This window comes from Alexandromys fortis, unplaced genomic scaffold, assembly GCF_014885135.2.
Source record: "Alexandromys fortis isolate MF-2015 unplaced genomic scaffold, M_Fortis_MF-2015_v1.1 scaffold_1, whole genome shotgun sequence".
Lineage (NCBI taxonomy): Eukaryota > Metazoa > Chordata > Mammalia > Rodentia > Cricetidae > Alexandromys > Alexandromys fortis.
In genome coordinates, this window is record NW_026067927.1 from 329,847 (window position 1) to 351,582 (window position 21,736).

A 21,736-nucleotide genomic window follows, 5' to 3' on the forward strand; every position below is an offset into this window, starting at 1 on the left:
GTACGTGCGCCCGCCGCCCGCCCGCCAGAGTCCGGACTCCCCACGCTGACGGGCGGACTGCCGGGGCTGGGCGCCGGGGAGGGGGCGCTGCCTGCACGTGGGGCCGGGCGCACCCGGGCCCGCCCGCCTGTCATGGCTGCGGCGCTGCCCTCGCCCCTGGTCGGGGGACCCCGGGTCGGGACCCGTCGCCGCGCCTGTTGCGTGGGCCGGAGGTGAACCCCGGTGGGCCGGGCGCTGGGCGGGCACTGCTCATGGCTTTCCCCCGGGGCCGGTCCCCGCCTAGGCTCGGGTTTCCCTCGTCCCGCAGCCTTGTCCCTCACTCGCTGTCTCGCCCCGGTGACTCGTGACAGGGCATCGCGCGCGAACAGTGGGTGCCCCGGAGCACCGCACGGCCCCGGCACTCCCCCCACGTTTCGCCTCTCGGTTCCCGACACTGCCGTCCTCACACCCCAGGAGCCACCTCTTAGGGCCTCTCCAGCGTCTGCAGTGGGTGCCCTCCAGCCGGGGCTGCTGCTTTCTTGGTGTCTGTCAGGGTGTGGGACGTGTTGGGTGGTTCCAAGGCTCTCCTCACCGACATCCATCCCAAAGCCAAGCACGGACCCGGAAAGCCTGTGTGTCTTCCTGGCCTGTCACAGCTGCCAGCTCAGAGAGTGATTTGCTTGTTCCTTTTTTGGTTTTGTTTTGCCTGTTAAAAAGGGAAAGCAAAAACTTTTCAGGACCCAGTAGACACGAATTAAAGTTGTGACAGAGTTGAGGTTATTACCAGTGCTGTACTGTTACTTTCCTTGGAGCTTGGTCCTGATACTGTGACTTTTATCCATTCAGTTGAACTTGCCCTGCGCAATAAAGTTTATTAATGAAAACCACCATCACACTGGCTTGGAGAGATGGCTCAGTGGTTAGGAGTGTGTACTGACTGGTCTGTCAGTACCAGAGTTCAGATCCCAGCACCTACATCAAGCAGCTCACAGACATGTGTAACTCCAGCTCCTAGCTGACTTTTGTGGGCACCTGCACACACATGTACACACACAAATAAAGATATTTAAAATCTTAAGAAGAGAATTACTGTTAGTTTTCCAGTTTTGCTGTGGCTTTTTCTGACTTCCAGTTCTCTAGTGCTTCGACTTAAGATCTGAACAGAAAATAGGGCTTGTTCTATGCAGTACTATTCTACCTAAACTCTCCATAAACTGTACAGTCATTCGGAAAGAACCACGAGGTCTACAAACACGTGCATACACACTTATTATAAACCTAAGAGGATTTCACATTTCAGGGGTGGGAAGGATGTTTTCAGTGTCAAGGATGTTCATATTGTTTCTCTTGAATTTATCGAACTTGAATTTAGATATCCCTTTTTTGCTTTCAGTAGGTAGCACAGAGCCTTATGCTGGATGTTGGATGAATGTTATATGAAATTCATCTGTTGCTCTGAGCAAGTTAACCTGCCTTATATGTTCCGGAAGACTTCTATTTCTAATGTGCCTTTAAAAATTCACACTAAATAGTTAGTGTACAGAACTTTTCTTTTTCTCGCTGACTTTAATAATTCACTGGTGGTAGCATAGGATTGTAATTCTAGTACTGGAAAGCAGAGGCAGGAGGATCCCTGCGAATTAAGTAGGTTCTAACCTAACTAGGGCTACACACTTACACAGCACGTTCCTGTCTCTAAAATAAGCTGTTGTGGGCGGCTCATACCTATAATCCCAGCACTTGGGAGGCAGAGGCAGGTGGATTTCGAGTTCAAGGCCAGCCTGGTCTACAGAGTGAGTTCCTTGACAGCCAGGTCTGCACTGTCTTGGAAAAAAAAAAATTCACATTAGATAGAACAAAGCATTCACATTAAATACAGCTGGTATGTGTCAGTCCTTACAGTTTCTGAAACACAGATATCATATCATAATAGGGACACAAAGTGCACCAGGGAACAAATTAGTTGTCACTCAAAGTTGGTTAAGAGTAACTTTATCATTCTCGAATCATAAATATCCAGGGAAATGGGTATTGTAGTTAAAGAGGAAAATATCCCCCACTCACACACACACTAGCTTGTGATTGATTGGTGATGTTTGTTTATTTATTTATTTATTTATTTATTTATTTATTTATTTATTTATTATGTATACAATGTTCTGTCTGTGTGTATGCCTGAAGGCCAGAAGAGGGCACCAGACCTCATTACAGATGGTTGTGAGCCACCATGTGGTTGCTGGAAATTGAACTCAGGACCTTTGGAAGAGCAGGCAAAGCTCTTAACCACTGAGCCATCTCTCCAGCCCCCTGATTGGTGATGTTTTAATGGCACAGGAATACCATTAGAAAATAACAGGGTGCTGCTGTAACATTAAAACCCCTTTCTTGGAGTACTTGTTGGAGAAAATGAGTCAAGACTGTGTCTTAACCAGCTGTGTAACTATCGTCAGATGTCTATAGTTATAGTTGACTGTGGTCTTAAATTTCAATTTTTTTCAAAGATTATGTATGTAGATACTTTTGTATCTTCATCTGCACACCAGAAGGGAGCACTGGAATTCATGAAACTACAGTTATAGACAGTTGTAAGCCATCATGTGGGTGCTGAGAATTGAACTCATCAAAGAGCAGCCAGTGTTCCTAACCACGGAGCCATATCTCCAACCCCAACCTTATATTTCTGTTTGATCTAGTTTCTTGGATACCAGAAGTGGTAGCATATACCTTGAATCCCAGCACATGAGAGACAGAGGCACATGGATCTCTGAGTTTTAGGTCAGCCTGTTATACATAGGAGTTCCAGGTCAGTCAGGGCTACATGATGAGACTCTGTATCAGAAACAAAGAAAAAAGCAATTTCCTCTTGCTTTAGAATTTTAGGATTCTAAGTATCTCATGAGGTCTGTCATCTGAAACACGTGCAGACACATACAAATATTTTGCATTACGAGCTCCTCTCTCTGCCTCCCAAGTGCTGGGATTAAAAGCATGTGCAATCATGCCCATTGTGTGTGTATTTAATTTGTAAGCTTTGTTTTATGTGTACAAGTGTTTTGCCCTATTTGTACATATGTGTACCATATGCCTTGTTAGTGTCTGTGGAGGTTAAAAGGCATTGGATCATCCAGAACTGGGGTTATGGATGATTATGAGCCACCATGTGGGTGCTGGGAACTGAATCCAGGTTCTCTGTAGGTGAAGCGAGTGATCTAACTACAGAGCTATTCCGGTAGCTCTTTTAAAAGATTTATTTCTATTTTATGTATATGAGGATTTTGCCTGTATGTTGGAGCACCATATGTGCCATGGTACCATAGGAGGCCAGAAAAGGGAGTCATATCCCCCTGGAACTGTGAGCTGCCCTGTGGGTGCTGGGGGTTGACTCCAGGTCCTCTGTTATCTCCTGAGCCATCTCTCCAGCCCTATGATATTTTTTTAAAAGAAAAAAAATGGTTGAAGTAACTGGTGTAGTGGGGATTTTTATCAGGTAATGGTGAATTTTTATCAGGTGTAGTAAGTAAAGGATATATAGGTAAGGATCTGGAAGATTGATGCAGTTGATCCGAGTGAAAGTATGTTGATGAGTGTTTGTAAGGGGTTAAAAGCCAAAAACTGGAGAAGAAATTTATGAACATTTCACAGAGAGATTTTACTTTTATCCTTTTAAAGCTTTTTAATTGTAGTCTCAACATGGGATCTAGGTTTCTTAAATGATTAGCATTCCTGCACTCACTTTGTCGTTGAGAGTTGCCCATTAACCAGCTTTGTAACTATTTTTGATAACTTGGTGCCTCTGTTTACTTCCTTATTTGGGATTCATGCTATAGCTTTCCACCTTTTGGAACTTTACTGGTCTTGAATACTCAGGTTTGGATCCTGTCCTATAAACAAAATCGTCTCTTGTTATTGTGACCCTTGAGACTTCTTCCCATTACACATTTGTCTCTGTCGTTTGACAAACTACCCATGACCTCTTGACTTTGTATTAACTTTAAGTTTTCAGGAACATTTTTGTTCCTCCTTTTTAGAAACAAATGGGAAACTGACCAAATGGCACTGGGAGAAAGGAAGAAGGGGCAGTCCCTTCTAAATGTAATTCATTCTTTAGGTGCCAATGGATTTGTGTCCATTCACTCATTAAGCAGATTTATTGTTCTCCCTTAATTTACTTTATTAGATATAACACATTAAATGATAATATGCAAAATGATTCTTGCCTTTATGAAAGCTACAGTCTAATAGTGAAGATAGAACAAGTAAATAATTGTAAAATAACAATTTTTGATGAATCCAATGAAGAAAAAGAACATTGTTGTGAGACACGGATGTAAAGGATTTTGGCGTTTGTGGTTAGAGAATGCCCAGGTAGTGGCATTTAAGTTAAGACATTGAAGAACAGGCAGTGCCAGCCTGATCTATAGAACAAGTTCGGGGACAGCCCATGCTAAAACAGAAACCCAGTCTTGAAAAAACAAAACAAAACAAAAAAGAAAGAAAGAAAAGAAAAAAGGAATCAGAAGGATTAAAAAATAAGGGGATTTTCTGTGAGAAAGAAATATATATTTGCCGCTGTGGTGGCGCACGCCTTTAATCCCAGTACTCAGAGGCAGAGGCAGGCAGAGCTCTGTGAGTTCGAGGTCAGCCTGGTCTACAAGAGTTAGTTCCAGGACAGACTGCAAAGCTACAGAGAAACCCTGTTTTGAAACCAAAAAACCGTAAAAGAAAAAAAAAAATTCCTTTCTTTTTTAACAATCAACGTGTATTTATTTATATACATTGTAAGGGCTTAAGCAGACTTAAGTTAAAAAAAAACCAAATAAAACAAAAATAACAGCACAGCGTAAAAATTAAGAAAAGGACAGACCGTCTAAGAAAAAAGACGACACAAAGAGAAGCTGGACATCTTGTGTTAGGGCTCTTGACTGGAGACCTGCTTTGAATAGGTTTCTTGCAGGTACTTCTTAAATGCTGTGGGGTTTTTCCAGAGCTCAGCAGCATGCGTGTTCAACGGGCTATCGATGTTGGGTTCTCCTAGCAGACTCTAGATAGATAGCAAGATGGTCCTGACATCATATAGCGTGGGCGGATGACTTATCCTTGAGGATGTCCAGGCAGATGTTGCCCTGGGCGTCTAAGTTGGGGTGGTAGCAGGGCATGAGGATTTTTTTTTGTTTTTAAATAACTTTTAGGGCCAGGTGTGGTAGCATATCCCTGTAATTCTAGAGCTTGGGAGGTGGGGGCAGGAAAAACAAGAACTCAAAGGCTAGTCTTGACTCCTTAGTAAGCCTGAGATCAGCCTGGGCTACATACTTGAGACCTTGTATCAGTAAGCCACTTTGAAGATGGATTGGAGAAAGGCAAGAGTGAAAACAGCTACACTACAGAAGTGTTGTGGTCTAGGTAAAGACATTGTGGTAGCTGGCACTAGGGCAGCTGTAAAGATAAAGCCTTAAAGTAAAAGGTTACATGTTACACACCTTCTGAACGTTTTATAGATACCCTTTAATGATGGCTATATTTGAGAGAGCCTGGACAGCTGATGTGCTTAGAGGTGGGATGGGGTGGGAAGCAATTGACAGTTTCTTGACTGATTAGATGTTAGGAAAGCTGTCAACAATGATTTCATTGATGATTTCTGGCTTAAGGAACAAGATGGATGGTGTGTGATTTGCTGAGATGAAGATGGTCAGTGGAAGAAAGGGTTTGGCCAGAAACCAAGTTTTGAACATCATCCCCAGAGCAGTGCTTCCGAAGGTGGAGTCTGCCTTCCTGTGGATGGTAGGTGCCTTGGGACAGGTGTAATGCATGGGAGGTTGTAGTAAGATATTCAGAGTCTCTGGTTTTGTGTTGCTTGTTTTTGAAATTTGTGTTTTTTGTCTTAAGACAGTCTTCCTTGACTGGTTTGGAACTCCTGGTGTAGACCAGACTGCCCAGACTCACGTTGAATTCTTGCAGTCTTAACATTTAGCCTCTTGAATGTGAAAACTACAGGTTTCCACTATCACACCTGGCTTTTTCAGAGAGTATGTGTTCATAAGAAGAAGTAGCAAATTTTATACCTATATTAATTAGAACTTGGTAACTAGGGGCTGGGGACATGGGCTTAGCAGTTGAGAGTACTTATTACTCTACCAGAGTTCAGATCCCAGAATTTACATCAGGCAATTCACAAATGCCTACAACTTCAGTGCCAAAGGACCTTATGCCACCTCTGGCCTCCATGGGCACTTGAGTATACACATGTACACACACGCACATATGTACGTGCACAAATATAAATGAAGCTTAAAAGCTTTTTTTTTTAAAAAAAAAGCATAACGAAGATGATCTCTTAATAATATATTTTAAATTTTGATTTTTTTTGTTTGTTTGTTTTTGAGACAGGGTTACTCTGTGTAGTCCTTGACTGTCCTGGAACTCGCTCTGTAGACCAGGCTGGTCTAGAACTCAGAGATCCATCTGCCCGTGCCTCTTAAATGCTGGGATTAAAAGTGTGTGCCACTATTGCCCAGCCGTAAATTCTTATACTTTTCAAATTATATGATTATACTGTGAACTGGAGAGATGACTCAGTAGTTAAGAGCACTAGCTGCTCTTCCAGAGGACCTGGGTTCAATTCTTATCCCCCACATGGCAACAACTGTCTGTCACTCTAGTTCCTAGGAATCTGATGCCCTCACACAGACATACAAGCAGGCAAAACACCAATACACATAAAATAAAGATGAAATAAAAAAGATTATACAAGATATGAAGTTTTGAGAGCTCAGTGGGTAAAGGCACTCATCACCAAATCTAACAGCTTGAGGATACACGTGGTGAAAGAGAACCTCATGCTAGTTTCTTCGCCTCTCCCTGTGTACCCTCCCAACATAAATAAATACAATTAAAAAGGTAAGGTGATAGCTGGGAGGTTGCCTTTAATCCCCCAGGTCTTGGAAGGCAGAGGCAGGCAGATCTTTGTGAGTTTGAGGCCAGCCTAGTCTACAGAATGAGTTTCAGGACAGGCTCAAAAGCTACACAGAGAAACCCTGTCTCAAAAAGCCAAAAGAAAAGAATAAAAGAAAAAGTAAGGTGATGAGCAATAGAGAAATACTCTGACTTTGACCTCTAGCCTCCGTACACATGCATGCACATGTGTGTGAACACACATATGAACATACACACATACATAAATGATAAATAAAACTGATAATAGGGATATTTAAAGCAGTCTTTAAACTTTTATTATTTGTGTGTGTGTGCGCGCGCCATGCTGTGTATTTGGAGAACAGAGCACAACTTTGTGGAGTTAATTCCCTCCTTTTACCTTCATGTGGATTCTTGCCAACCCAAAGGGACTTAAGACTAGATTTAACATTCCTGTTTAGTTTTACAATTAAACCAATTAAGGTACAAAAATATTAAATTGCTTGTATCTAGATATTAGGGAAGACTTTGAGAGATTCCATAATTTAATGAATTCACTACTTATGTAAGTATGTAACAATATACTTACTGGTTTTACTTCGGTGAAAGTATGTTCAAATCAGCAGTATCCAGACATAGGAAGTACGTTTGTAGACTGAGCTCTTAGCTCCCTTCTGTTGAGTGACAGCCACTTCTGTTATTTATAATATTCCCTTATGCTTCACTGTAGTAGTTTGTTGGTGGTGGTGTTTTACTTTTTGAGACTGGGTTTCCCTCCCTTGCTAAGATTGACCTGGAACTCACTTTGTAAGCTAACTTGCCCTCAAACTCATGGCTTTCTTCCTATCTCAGCCACCCATATGCTACAATTATAGGCATGAGCCATCTGCCTAGCTTAGTTAGGTTTTTAAAAACTATTTTTGTTAAATTATGACAGATGTGCAAAAAAGCATATAAATCACATGTGTACAAGTCTGCGATTTATTACACAGTAAACACATCTCTGAAACTACCACCCAGGTTTAAAAAAAAAATAGAACATTATCATTAGTAGTCCTGAAACCCCCCTCATAGGCCTTTCTAATTACCACCCCTTCCTGTCTTTCCAGAGGGGACCATTATCCAGACTTCTGTAACTATAGGTTAGTTTTGCCAGGTTTTGAACTTTATTGTGGAATGAGATAATATATATTCCTTAGCATAGTGTTTCTGTGAGTCAAATGTGTCCATGGAAGGAACAGTACTGTATCTCTTCTCATTGGGTTTATTCTGATAGTTTTTGACTATAATTTCTCACACAGGTGTGTGATATCTTGGTCCATGTGCACAAATGTGTTTATATTTCTAAGACTGGGAAATGTGGTAATAGATATGTGTATATTCAACTGGCAATAATGCCTTCTTGTTTTCTAAATTTCTTCCAATTTATACATATTTTAAAAAAATGCTTAAAAGTACTAGTTATCAATTCAGTTAGTGATTTTATTAACCTACTAATGTATTTGGTAAGTCTTCATTGTCTTCAGAGATAAATATTGATGATAAATAACTATTTGTATCTAAGTTAAATGTAGTGCAAAGGAATATGTGATAACAAATATACAAATTATCTTTCTTTTTTAAAAAATATTTTTTTATGGTTTATTTAATGTGCATTGGTGTGAAGGTGTCAGATCCCCTGCAACTGGATCTTCAGACAGTTGTGAGCTGCCATGTTGGTGCTGGGAATTGAACCCAGATCCTTTGGAAGAGCAGTCAGTGCTCTTAACCAGTGAGTCATCTCTCTAGCCCCCGAAATTATCTTTCTTTAAAAATGAGGCAAAATAGATGTTATCCTTGGCTATGGGAGAATTTGTCTCTGAAAACCTAAAAAACAGTTAAATAAGCAATAGCTCAGAATCGTTATGCCTTCTTCCCAACCCCCACAAAAAGGAAAAGAAAAATAATAGGAAGAGGATAGGGAGAGAAGAAGAGAATCAGTCTTTCCTAGGAAAGAAGGATACAATATATTCAAAATAGAATATTGAGCAGACTTGGTGTTGTATATCTGTGGCCGCAGTGAGTTGGAGGCTAGCCTGGTCTCCTTAGTGAGTTTCAGTCCAACCACATATAGACTGTCTTTCTCTTTTTAAAGATCTGTGCCACCATGCCTCGCTGTGATTTTTTTTTTTTTTTTTGAGACAAGGTTTCTCTCTTCATTTCTGACTGTCCTAGAACTCAGCAATCTACCTGCCTCTGCCTCCCAAGTGGTAGGATTAAAGGAATGTGTCTAGAATTTTGCTTGAAAGCAAAATTTGTTTAAAAAAAATTAAAAAAGGAAGGTGAAATTGTGTAGGGTTAAAGGGAGGAAATGAAAGCCTAAAGCCATCCCTTCCTTTCAGTGACTCCTGATCAACAGCATTCCAAGAAACTTCCTTGGACAGAGTTCACATAGTACCTTGCTTGGGTTATTTTACAATCATTTTCTATGATGACCTTCCCCATTTTGCAGATAAGAAACAGAGCTTCACTATGGCTTTCACATAGCTGGTGAATGATGGAGCTAAGACCCCAACCTTGCAAGCCAGCTTTCAGAATATACAGTTATTTTTCAGCAGCAGTATAACCCACGTCTGTAAAACTCAGCACTTGGGAGACAAGGCAGGGCAAACCTGGGCGATGCAGTGAGTTTCTTCACAGACTCTGTCACAAAAAGCCAAAACAAAACTTAAAAGACTGGTGTGCCACAGGGTCTTGTGTAGAGCTGTCAATTAAAAGTGTTCTTTCAATAATGGATATTTGTGAATTTAAATAGGACCACGGGGCTATTTTTGTTAAATGTGGTAAAAGTATCCATATCTGTGTTTGTCATCTGTATTAGTCAGGCTTTTCTACAGAGTTTAAAGAATGACTCTATCTATATATAAAAAAGGGGATTTATTAGAATGATTTACAGGCTGAGGTCCAGCTAATCCAACAGTGCCTGGTTTATGAACGGAAAGTCCACGAATGCAGTAGTTACTCAGTCCATCAGTCTGGCTGTCTCAGCTGGTCTTCTGCACATGCTGCAGTCCTGAAGAAGTGGGCTCTAATGCCAGGGAAGGAGTGGGCTTGCGAACCAGCCAAGGTAGAGAATAAAGCTTCCTTCTTCAGTGTCCTTATATATGGGCTTCCAGCAGAAGGTATGGTCCAGACTGCAGGTGTATCTTCCTGCCTCAAGATCTGGATTAGAAGTGGATCTACCTACTTCAAATTAAGCAAAATTCCCTCATAGGTGTGCCCTTTACTTTTAGATTTTAGATAATTCCAGATGTAGTCAAATTGACAACCAAGAATAGCCGTCATCCCCTCACCTTAATAAGTTATTTAGATTTTTATTTTTTATATTATGCATATGAGTGTTTTGCCTGTATGCATGCTTGTGCACCATGTGTTTGCCTGGTGCCTGTGGAGGTCAGAGAGGATAGCAGAAATCTTGGAACAACTCTTAGTCAGTGATGGTTATGAGCCACCATGTGGGTGCTGTGACCAAACCTCGGACCTCTGCAAGGGCAGCATGAGCTCTGAGTTCCAGATACTCTTCAATTTTTTTTTTTTAACATTTATCTTCAATGTGCCATGGTAGGTGTGCATGGAGGCTAGAGGACAACTTGCAGTAGTTGGTTCTGTCTTCTGCCATCTGGATCCTAGGCATAACACTCAGACCCTCAAGCATAGCAGTGTGCGCCTTTTCCCACTGTGTTAGCTTGCTTGCTCCCGTTTCAGTAAATTTTGTTCTGTTTTTAAGAAGGGGTCTCATGTAGCCCTGGGTGGCTTTACTTGAATTTTTGGTCCTTCTTCCTCTATCTCCCAAGTGCTAGGATTATTACCACAGCTGGTTTTGTGGTGCAGGGGAATAGTTTTTAAATGTCCGTATCAGTGGGGGTCCTATAAAGCCAGGAGAGTGATATTTTGTTGCAGCTCAACTTTTGAAATAATTACTAAAGATAAAGACATTTTGTTTCTCACTTTGGCATTATTGAATTTCTGAATGCATGTGCTTACTATAGGCCAAGAATTTATGGTAGATATTAGGAATTAAAAGACAGGTTTAGTAGAGAAAACAGACTAGCAGATCAAGAATGATAATACAGTATATTAGATGCAGAATATATAAAGTCAGTGTATAACAACTCTGTATGTGTGTATAAAGCCTTGCACAATACAATATCCAACTGAATTCGGTCTTAAAATTAGTTGAAGCAACCAGGTGGTGGTGGCAATATGCCTTTAATCCCCACACTGAGGAGGCAGAGGGAGGTGAATCTCTGTGTTCAAGGGCAGCCTGGTCTACAAAGTGGGTTCCAGGACAGCCAGGGCTATACAGAGAAACCCTGTCTTGAAAAACCAAAAATAGAAAAAAAAAAAGTTGAAATAAAATACCAGACCATGAGAGGTGATCATGCATACATGCTAGCAGAACACCCAAACACATATGTTGGACAATAAGTAGAATGCAGTCATGATACTATTTCAGGAGCTCTCCTGAAAATTTTGATTTATGCTTCTAGTTCTACAGTAATTACTGAATTACTGTTTTAGGACTTTGAATGTATTCTTTGTAAATTCTGTCACTTGTGACTTAGGTGGTGAAGTGAGGAAAAAGGCTGAAAGCGTCTAAGAACCAGCAGATACAGAGCTTGGCCCTGAGAATTTAAAGCTGTGCCTCTTCTAACTTTGTAGTGATTGGCTTGCATTTACGAGATATTTCTTCTGATTTCTCAGTAAAATCTGTTGTTCCAAGGCAGAGTCTCACAATATAGTTCTGAGTTTCCTGGAACTCACTGTGTAAACCAGGCTGACCTTGAACTCAGAGATCTCCCTGCCTCTGCCTTCTGAGTGCTGGGATTAAAGGCCTGGGTTGTTATCGCTCAGTAAATCTATTTTACAAAGATATTTTATTTTACTTTCTTTATTTATGTAGATATGTGTTTTTATGTGTGTCTGAGAAGACCAGAAGAGGGTGTCAGGTTCCGTGGAGCATGATGCTTTTTGTTTGTTTGCTTTTGCTCGTTTTTAAAGATTTATTTATTATGTATACAATGCTCCTCCTGCGTGTACACCTCCATGCCATAAGAGGGCACCAGATCTCATTACAGATGGTTATGAGCCATCATGTGGTTTCTGGGAATTGAACTCAGGACCTCTGGAAGAGTAGCCAGTGCGCTTAACCTCTGAGCCATCTCTCCAGCCCCTGGCATGGTGTTAAGAACCAAACTTGATTCCAGGACAGGCTCAAAGCTACAGATAAACCCTGTCTTGGTGGTGGTGGTAGGGGGGGACTTGAGTCCTCTGGAAAAGTAAGATGAACTCTTTTTTTTTTTTTTTAAAGATTTATTTATTTCTTATGTATACCACATTCTGCCTTCATGTCTGCCCACACGCCAGAAGAGAGTGCCAGATCTCATTACAGATGGTTGTGAGCCACCATGTGGTTGCTGGGAATTGAACTCAGGACCTCTGGAAGAGCAGCCAATGCTCTTGACCACTGAGCCATCTCTCCAGCCCCCTAGGATGAATTCTTAACCACTGAGCCATCAGTATGCTGTGGTCCTGAGTGAATCTTAAATTTGGTGTTAATTCTTTTGTTTGTTTGCTAGTTATGTTTTTGGAGACAGTTTCACTAATTCAGACTGTTTGGCTACCTCCCTTTTCCCCTCCCAAGTGCTAATTTATTATTGCTATTTTTTAGTTTTACTTTATTGTTTATTTTGTATTTTCATGATATGTCTGTGTGAGTGTGGGTGCGTGGGTGTCACATTGCACTCGTGAGGAGGTCAGAGGACAGTTTTCTGCAGTCTGTTCTCTCCATCTGTTATGTGGGACCTAGGATCGATCTCCAGTGGACAGGCTTGGTGGCAGGTGCCCTTTAACGTGATCTCTTAGGAGTATTTCTGAATTACAGAGTTGACGTTATCAGTAATGTAGATTATCATCATCATGTCGGGGCACATAGAACAGTTGTGCAGTTCTGGAACATTAATTATGTTTTGAAGAGAAAAAAAATCACACCCATCTAAGGCCTAACACTTGTCTTTTATCATGGAGATACATTCATGATTTCACCTTTTTCTTTTAACTTTAATGTAGAGGAGATTCTTGCCTGCATATACATATATGTGTAGGATATTGGGTCTCCTGGAACTGGTGTTACAGATGGTTGTGAGCCACCATCAGGTGCTGGGAACAGAACTGAGACCATGTATTGTGCTTTCAGAGGACCCACGTTGAGTCCCTGGCACTCACACCGTGCAGTGCACAACTATCCAGTGTCCTGTTCTGTTCTGGCCTCCTGCTGCACTCACATGCACATAGAGTTGCACAGACATGCGTACATTCACACTTCTTCAAAACGTGCATGTCTTTCATCTGATTTGGTGAGTTTTAGCCGTATTGGTGGTCCCCTCGCTGGGGTGCTTGTTGTTGCCACAGTCTCAGTCTGTCCACTCTTCATTCTTTTTTCTTTGTCTTTCTCAGACTAGATGGGTTCAGTGATCGTGTGCTCTGTTTTTCTTTGTTTGATTAAATCTCCCTGTAATGAATTTCAAATTTGTTACTCTTCTTTTCAGCTGCAGAATTCCTGATTGACCTTTTTAATAAACTCTCCTTAAGTATATGTATTTTTATTTCGTTTATGTGATTTTCCTAGTTGCTTTCATCCTTGAGCCATGACTTCCATTAGCTCTCTGAGCATATTTAACAGAGTTTATTAATTCTTTGTCTACTAAATTCAGTAACTTTACTTAGGGACAGAATCTATGAGTCCTTTCCTATTTTTTTTTCTTATGTAGATTAAGGGGAGCACTGTGTGCATGCGTGTTTGTGCGTGTGTGTCTATGTGTGTGTGTGTGTTTAAAAAACAGACATGTTCAGCATTAGATATTGCAAATATGTATATAAGATTATTTTGAGTTTTGCTCTAGAATTTTCTGTTCCTGATGGTTGAAGCCTGGAGTCCATCTGATGAAGTAACTATTTCTTCTGGGTGGTTATTGAAGCCTCATCTTTAGCTTGTGTTTAGACTCTGTTTCCATTCTCTCTCTTTTGGTGCAGAAACTGAATGCAGTCTTTCTTCCTTCACCTTAGATACATTCCCACTGCTGTGCCAGTATTTTAATATAGATTTTCTTTAATGATAGGGATTTGCTTTTTGTTACTTTTCTCTTTGTTCTCTTAGTTGTTGTAAAACTTTGGCGGTTTCCCAGGTTCCTGGTGAAGTTGGTTTCGATGATGCTTGCTTGTGTTTAGAAGCACTGGAGAGAAGGGTGTTAGAAGCTGCCTACTAGGGTGTTTAGCTGACCTCACTCTCCTGCCTTGGTGGCTGAAGCAAGGGACTGATGAAGAGAGGAGAGCAGGGTCTGTGGGCAGAGAGCTGTTGGTGGGAGTGGAGGCCTATCATACAGTCAGAATGAGGAGTGTTACTTTTATTATGCATGCAATACAGAGTCATTGGAGGATTGTGAGTGAAGTGACCTGAAACAACTGGCAGATCACACCTGCTACTTATTGTTTTGAAATATGACCTAGTAAATGTCGGGGGTTACTTTCGTATCCACTATACAGGAGAAGTCAAATATTTGTTAGGTATATATGGGTTTGAAATTGAGGCAGAGATATAATAGATTTAAATTTGGAAATTGCCAACATATTTGACATTTAACACCATGAGACTACTTAAAATTATCTTGAGAGTCGGTATAGACAGAAGTGAAAGATTAGTGCACCCCCCAAATACCGTAAATACTTAAAGGTTAGAGTGCCTATAGTACCTTCAACATTTATAGGTTAGAGTGCTTCCAGATATCCCAACATTTAGAGGTTAGTATTCCCTAGTACCACCAACATTTAGCAGTGGTTCTCAACCTTCTTAATGCTGTGACCCTTAAATACAGTTCTCCATGTTGTGATGACCCCCCCAACGATAAAATTATTTTGTTGCTACTTTATAACTGTAATCTTGCTACTGTTATGAATCACAATATAAATATCTGATATACAGGACATCTGATATGTGACCCCAAAGGGTTTGCAGATCACAGGTTGAGAACTGCTAATTTAGAGTATCCTCAAGTACCACAGCAATTAGAGGTTACAGAGTTTACAGACTGAAATTAGACATTCAGAAAAAAAGAAGAAAAATGAGGGGGATTTCTTTGTGTATCCTTAAGCATTTCAAAGGGGCCCCGTGGTAAAGGTAACAAACACTGCTGATAGATAATTTAAATAAAAAGTGAAAACTGTGCCAGATCATGATGTTGCATGCCTTTAATTCCAGCACTCTGGGGGCAGAGGCAGGTGGATCTCTGTGAGTTTGAGGACAGCCAGAGCTACAGAATCTTGAAAAGCCAATATATATATTGGTATTCTTTTGGTTGGGTCAATTTAGGATTTAGGGAGATGGTAGGAATTAAACTGATTTCAAGAGATAAAGAGGGCATGGAGGCTCATATATATAGTCCTTGACACTCAGGAGGCTGAGGCAAGATTGCCCTAAGTTCAAGGCCAGCCTGAGTAGTATAGATTCTGTCTCAAAAATAATAAAAAAGATCAGGATATGGCTTGACTAACATATATAATAAGTTCCTGAGTTCATTCCCCACTAACATACACAATATATTTTTTTTCCCTTTTTGAGACAGAATGGCCTGGGGAAAGCAGTTGGCCTCACTTAGTTCAGGTTAGCCTAAAGTTAGTTTACTGTGCAGCCCAAACTGGACTTGAAGCAATCTTGCCTCCATAATCTGAGTACTGGGTTTACATGTATGAGTTCTTATGCTTAGGGGAAGAAATTTCAAATACATTATCTTCCCAAAGTGTCTCTTTTCCCAAAATGGGGGTCAATCAGCATAGTTCAGTTTGTAGGCAAGAGACTGTTTTGTTGGAAAGTATATATCTATTCTAGCAGGTAATATTCCCTAGGAAAAGAAAGAGACCAAATGAAAAAGTAAATAGAAATACCTGACAAATTCTTCATGTTTTAGTCCTTAATTATATGCAGCTTTTAGTAGTGTTTGTTGCCTTTTGAAAAGTCTAAATGATGAGACAGTATTGACACCATTTTTGTAGATTTATACATTTTCATTTAATATGTATTATCCCAAATTCCCTGGGCTTCCAGCTTTAAAAATTGCATTGTAAGGGGCTAGAAAACTAGTTCAGTGATATAGAGCACTGCCTGCTCTTCCAGAGAACTTGGGTCAATTCTTAGCACCCACATGGTGACTACCAAACCATCTGTAACTCCAGTTCCAAAGGAATTGAAACTCCTTCTTCCAGCTTCTGCAGGTACTGTATATATCTGGCACATAAACATACGTGCAAGGTAAAACATACACACATATACACACATATATGTATACAATGTATGTATGTATATATGTATGTATACATAAAATCGTAAAATGATTAAAAACAAATTTTAAGATTCTCTAAATCAAAAATTCTGTCTCTACTAATATTTCCTAGGTTATTCTGTTGCAATCTAGCATAATTTTTTCTTAGCTATTTATACTTAGTAGTTATAGTAAAGGTCACATCTTCCTTTGGTATAGAAAATATTTTAATATTTATTTTACACTTAGTCATTATATCAAGTATTTAGGAGAAGAGGTAGTGGGCTTTTTGTTAATATTTTTGCTTTTATTTACTTTTACTAATAAGGAACTTTGTAAATGACAGTACATTATCTCCTAGAGTTTTTCTTTTCTGACAGAGTCAGTAAGAATCCTTGTTACTCAATTTTTCTTTCTTTCTTTTTTTTTAATGGAGCCCAGGTTTTTTTGTTATTTGTTTGTTTTCTGAGATAAGATCTAACTATGTAGCCCTGACTGGCCTAGAACTTAAAGAGTACCACTTGCTTCTGACTCCAGAGTGCTGGGACAAATGTCTTGTTGTTGTTGTTGTTGTTGTTTTTCCTCCCAAGACAGGGTTTTTCTATATAGTCCTGGCTGTCCTGGAACTCTGTCTCTAGACCAGGCTGGCTTCAAACTTGCCTCTGCCTCCCCAGTACTGGGATTATAGGTGTGTGCAGGCACCATCACCATCACCTGGTGTCTTTTTTCTTTAATTAAAATTTTAATTATTTGTATATGTGTGTCAAAATGTAGATATGTGTTCATGAGGTGCATTGTCCCCTGAGACCACAAGAGGCTGTTGGGTCCCTTGGGGTCAAAGTTAAAGAGAGTTGCGAGCCATCTGATATAGATGCTGGGATCCAGACTCAGATCCTCTGGAAGACAGCCAAGTCATCTCTCCAGTGCCCAAATGTTGGTTCTTTGTCCCAGGGGAGCAGAACCAATAAGCACATTTGAAGTCATTTGAAAATAGAGAACTTTATTTAGGACTGGCATCGGGAGTCAAGCTCTCAGGTTAGTCTGTGTGTCCTTCACTCTTTCCCCAAGTGAAAGAAGTTATATTATATCCCTTCTTAGGATGGGCGGATCAGATAGATTAATAAAAAAGTGGAATACTTAGAACTTTTCCAGTAAGATACTACTTAGTCGTTTAAGATTTAGAATTAATCATTTCTGTCGTACTACTTGACCGTGTGTGTGTGTGGTTGGTGTTGTGTAAGTTGTACACTTGATCTTGGTGAAGAAACTGAGAAACAATGGGATTGTAAATAGTCACTGTGCTGATGGGCAGGAAATTTACTTTGCAAGAAGAAGGCAACGAACTGGGAGGACAATGGGTAAGATGGTAAGTCGGTTTGGCCCAGCCTGGCTCTGCTGTGCCTAGCATCTTTTTTTCCACAGAAACTCACCATCTTGCCATAAACAAGGCGTTCTTAGTGCACATAGTAATCATGGAGGGTGTATTTGGGCCAGGTCCCAGGAAAGGAAATTAAGGAACACTGTTAGGGGAATAGAGAAAAGTTGGCTAGCAATAGAGGGAAATTTCGTATTTTTTTTCTCCTGGTTTCTGAGACAGAATTTCAGTCTGTAACCCAGGCAGCAGTTTTCTTCCCTCAGACTCCCCAAGTGCAGGAGTTATAGGTGCCAGCTACCTGGCTTGCTAAGTTTTGAAGTTTAAAACTTGATTGAGTGAAATGATCACAGTAGCTCACGCTTTCCACCTTCCCCCAGCTTACTTGTTTTTTTTTATTTATTTTTTATTTTTTTATTTTTCGAGACAGGGTTTCTCCGTAGCTTTTGATTCCTGTCCTGGAACTAGCTCTTGTAGACCAGGCTGGCCTCGAACTCACAGAGATCCGCCTGCTTCTGCCTTCTGAGTGCTGGGATTAAAGCCGTGCACCACCACCGCCCGGCTCCACAGCTTACTTTGAAAGGATTTTTTGCCTCAAATAATTTTTTTTTTAAAAAAATGATTTTGTGTGTGTGTGTGTGTGTGTGTGTATGTGTATGTGTTTGTGTTTGTGTTTGTTTTTGCCAGAGTTTCCTTATATTCTTGTAACTGTCCTAGAACTTGCTCTGTAAGCCGGCTTTGAACTCACAAATATACCTGCCTCAGACTGTAATGCTAAGATTAAAAGCAATTACTACGATGCCCTGCTCCAGCGTGGATTTTTTTCTAGCTTAAAAAAGAATGAAGTTATATTGTTTTAGAAAAACAATGAAACGGGTGAGAAATAAGGGGCTAGTGCATGGAGTGATTTGCTTAAGTAAAGTTTATTATTTGTATGACCTTATAAAGCCTTGTATCATTTAAGGTACTATTTAAAATATTTTACTGATGTACTTTACATACTATTGACTTAATCTATTTAAGTGAATAGTCCACCGGCTTTTTTACTCCCTCTTTTTAAAAATTTTATTGCTTGTGTGTGTGTATCTGTCTGTACATGTGTATATAAATATGGTATGTGTATCTGTATTTGTGCAAGTTTCATACTTAACAGCAAGCAATTTTTCTGCCAATACATCTTACTGACCTCATTCTTTCCTTTTTTTAATTTTAAAGATTTATTTTTATTTATGTGTATGTGTCTATGAGCATTTGCAATGTGTCTGTATAAACATGGAGACCAAAAAGGGTGTCAGGTCATTCTCTGGAGCTGAAGTTACAGGCTGTTGTGAGCTACCCAACGTGGGTTCTGGAACCCAAACACAGGTCCTCAGGAGGAGAATGGAGTACTCTTAGCTGCTGAGCCATCTCTCCAGACCCTCTTCCTTCCTCCTTTCTGATGACAGGGTTTTTTCTCTTTAGTCTAGACTGACTTCCGATCTTTAGATTTACAGGCATGCATCACCACGCCCAGCAGTGGTTTCTAGTAATCACAGAGTTGTTTTTTTGGGTTTTTGTTTGCTTGGTTGGTTTGGCTTTTTGAGACAGGAGCCCATCCTGGAGCTCGCTTTTTAGATCAGGCTGGCCTGTAACTCACAGAGAACCACCTGCCTCCACCTGCTGAGTTCTGGGATTAAAGGTATGCACCACCATTGCCTGGCATTCACAGAGTTGTTTAAATATCACTGAAAACAGTTTAAAACATTTTCATCACCTCAGAAGCCCCATAAACCTATGGCAAGTATTCATCGGGCACCAGTCATGGCACACATCTGCCCTGCCTCTTCGGCTTTATACCCACTAATCCACTCCTGGTTGCCAGCCTGGGATAAATATTGAGACTCTGTCTCAAAAAAGAGGCAAGGGTAGTAAACCTCTGTAATTGTATTCCTTCACTTAGTATAAGGTTTTCACACTTATGAGTTATGAATCAGTGTTTCATTTTTATAAGATTTTTAGTTTTGCAATGCTAGGAGTTGAACCCAGGTCCTCATATATGCTATAAGAGAATTCTACCACAGCCTGCTTTTATTTTGAAACAAGGTCTCAGAAAGTCACACAGGCTGCTTTGGTCTCAATCTGTAGCCCTTGCTGGCTGACCTTGAACTTGTGATTTTCCAGCTTCAGTCTACAAGTAGCTGTGATTTTTAAGCCACTACAAGGTCCATCTCACTTCTTTTTATTATTGAGTAACTCTGTTATGCGGATATACTGGGCTTTGATTTTCTACTTATCAGTTGTTAGTTGGTCATTTCTTTTTGGTATTGTGAATAAATACTGCACTGGGCATTGGACATTCAAGTTAATGTTTAATTCCCTGCTTTAAATTTTATTGGGTATTTACCGAGAAGTGGAATTATTAAACTATACGGGATTTGTATTTTTAAATTTTTGAGGATCTACCAGAAGCTACATCCCTGTCACTAATGTGTAAGTTAAACTACTCTTTCTCCCTCTTTTTTTTTCTCAACCACTCTCGCATTCAATTATTTGGTGTTTTTACCTTTTCATCCTAATGGGTAAGAAGTGATCTTTTTTTTTTTATGATTTTAGTTTATAGTTCTGTGGTGATTAATGAGGTTGGATATTTTTTCATGTCTTTACTAGAAATTTATATACCTTTGGAGAAGTATCTAGGTCTTTCCAGTAACTTGTTGAAAATATTTCATATGTTTTAGATATAAGTTCTTATATGGTCTGGATATAAGATGTCTTTTTTTTATTTTGCCTTGTTTTGGTTTTTCAAGACAGGGTTTCTCTGTGTAGCTCTAGCTATTCTGAAACCCATTTTGTAGACCAGCCTGGCCTTGCACTTAGAGATCTGCCTACCTCTGCCTCCTAAATCCTGGAATCAAAGACGAATGTCACCACTACCACTGTTGGGATAGATATTAGTTCTTTATCAGATTTATGTGTTGCATTACGAGCTGCGGGGCTGCGTCCCCGGCACCCGGCCGCCTGCATGGCTAGCTTATGCCCCGAAATAATTACACAGAAACTGTATTCTATTAAACACTGCCTGGCCCGGCTAGTTCCAGCTTCTTATTGGCTAGCTCTTACATATTGTTCTAACCCATTTCTAATATTCTATGTAGCCCACGAGCTGGCTTACCAGGGAGGATCTTAACCTGCGTCTGTCTGGAGCGGGAGAATCATGGTGACTCCTTGACTCAGCTTCTTTCTCCCAGCATTCTCTTCTGTTTACTCTACCTACCTAATTTTCTGTCCTATGAGGGCCGAGGCAGTTTCTTTATTATTAACCAATGAAAACAACAGATAAGATACAAGACCCACCTCCATTATTTATGGTTAGAAAAAAATTTTGTTTTTTTTTCCCATGGGTGGTTTGTCTGCTTGCTTACTTTATGATTTTTGTTTGACAAGCTTTCATGTAGCTTAGGTTGGCCTCTACTTAGCTATGTGACCAGGAATGCCTTTGAATTCCGGATCCTCCTGCCTCCTTCTCCCAAGTGCTAGGATTGCAGGCTTGTGCTACCACATCCAACACTTCCTGCTCTTCTTGCCTCACCCCACTCCCTCCCCTCTTTTCCCTATCCCTCCCTTCACTGTCGTCCCCTTCATTTCCTTTTAGTTTTTGAGCAGAGTTGTATGTCTCTCAGGCTGGGTTTGAACTCCTCATCCACCTGCCCTCACTTCTGAAGTGCTGTTATTACAGGCATGTCCTCACAAGCCCAGGTATCTCTTTAGTATGCCACTGGTTGTTTCTTTTTCTCCTACAACATAGCTGAGAGCCAGGATCCTGAGAGGTTAGAATTTGCTCATTGGTGAGACTGTGCTGGTTAGAAGTTCTTTAAGGTATCTGTTGAAGCACAAACACTTTTTCTTTTATGTACTTATTTCTGAGACAGTCATGCACCAGGTCACCACAGCTGGCCTTGAACTCATAATCCTCCCATTTCATATCTGAGTGAATGGGGCTATGTATTTCAGGACCACACTGGTTGGTTGTGGGGTTTTGATTTTTGGAACCATATCTCACCATGTAACTCTAGCTATCCTGAAAGTCTCTGTGCAGATCAGGCTGGTCTTGAATTCACAGAGATCCTCCTGCTTCTGCCTCCTGAGT

The 21,736-nt window shown here is 40.5% G+C and overlaps 1 protein-coding gene across 7 annotated transcripts in view; it reads left to right on the forward strand.

Moving 5' to 3' along the window:
* The window catches only part of Chd9 (chromodomain helicase DNA binding protein 9), a 219,135-nt gene that overhangs the window by 74,903 nt on the left and 122,496 nt on the right, over positions 1-21,736 (forward strand). For 5 of the 7 annotated variants that reach the window (XM_050143929.1, XM_050143928.1, XM_050143923.1 and 2 more), the window contains one exon: positions 5,625-5,757. The exons of the other annotated variants lie outside the window; for them this stretch is intronic. The gene's annotated coding sequence lies outside the window, so the exon portion shown is untranslated. The remainder of the gene's footprint in view (positions 1-5,624; positions 5,758-21,736) is intronic. 7 annotated transcript variants of the gene reach the window in all.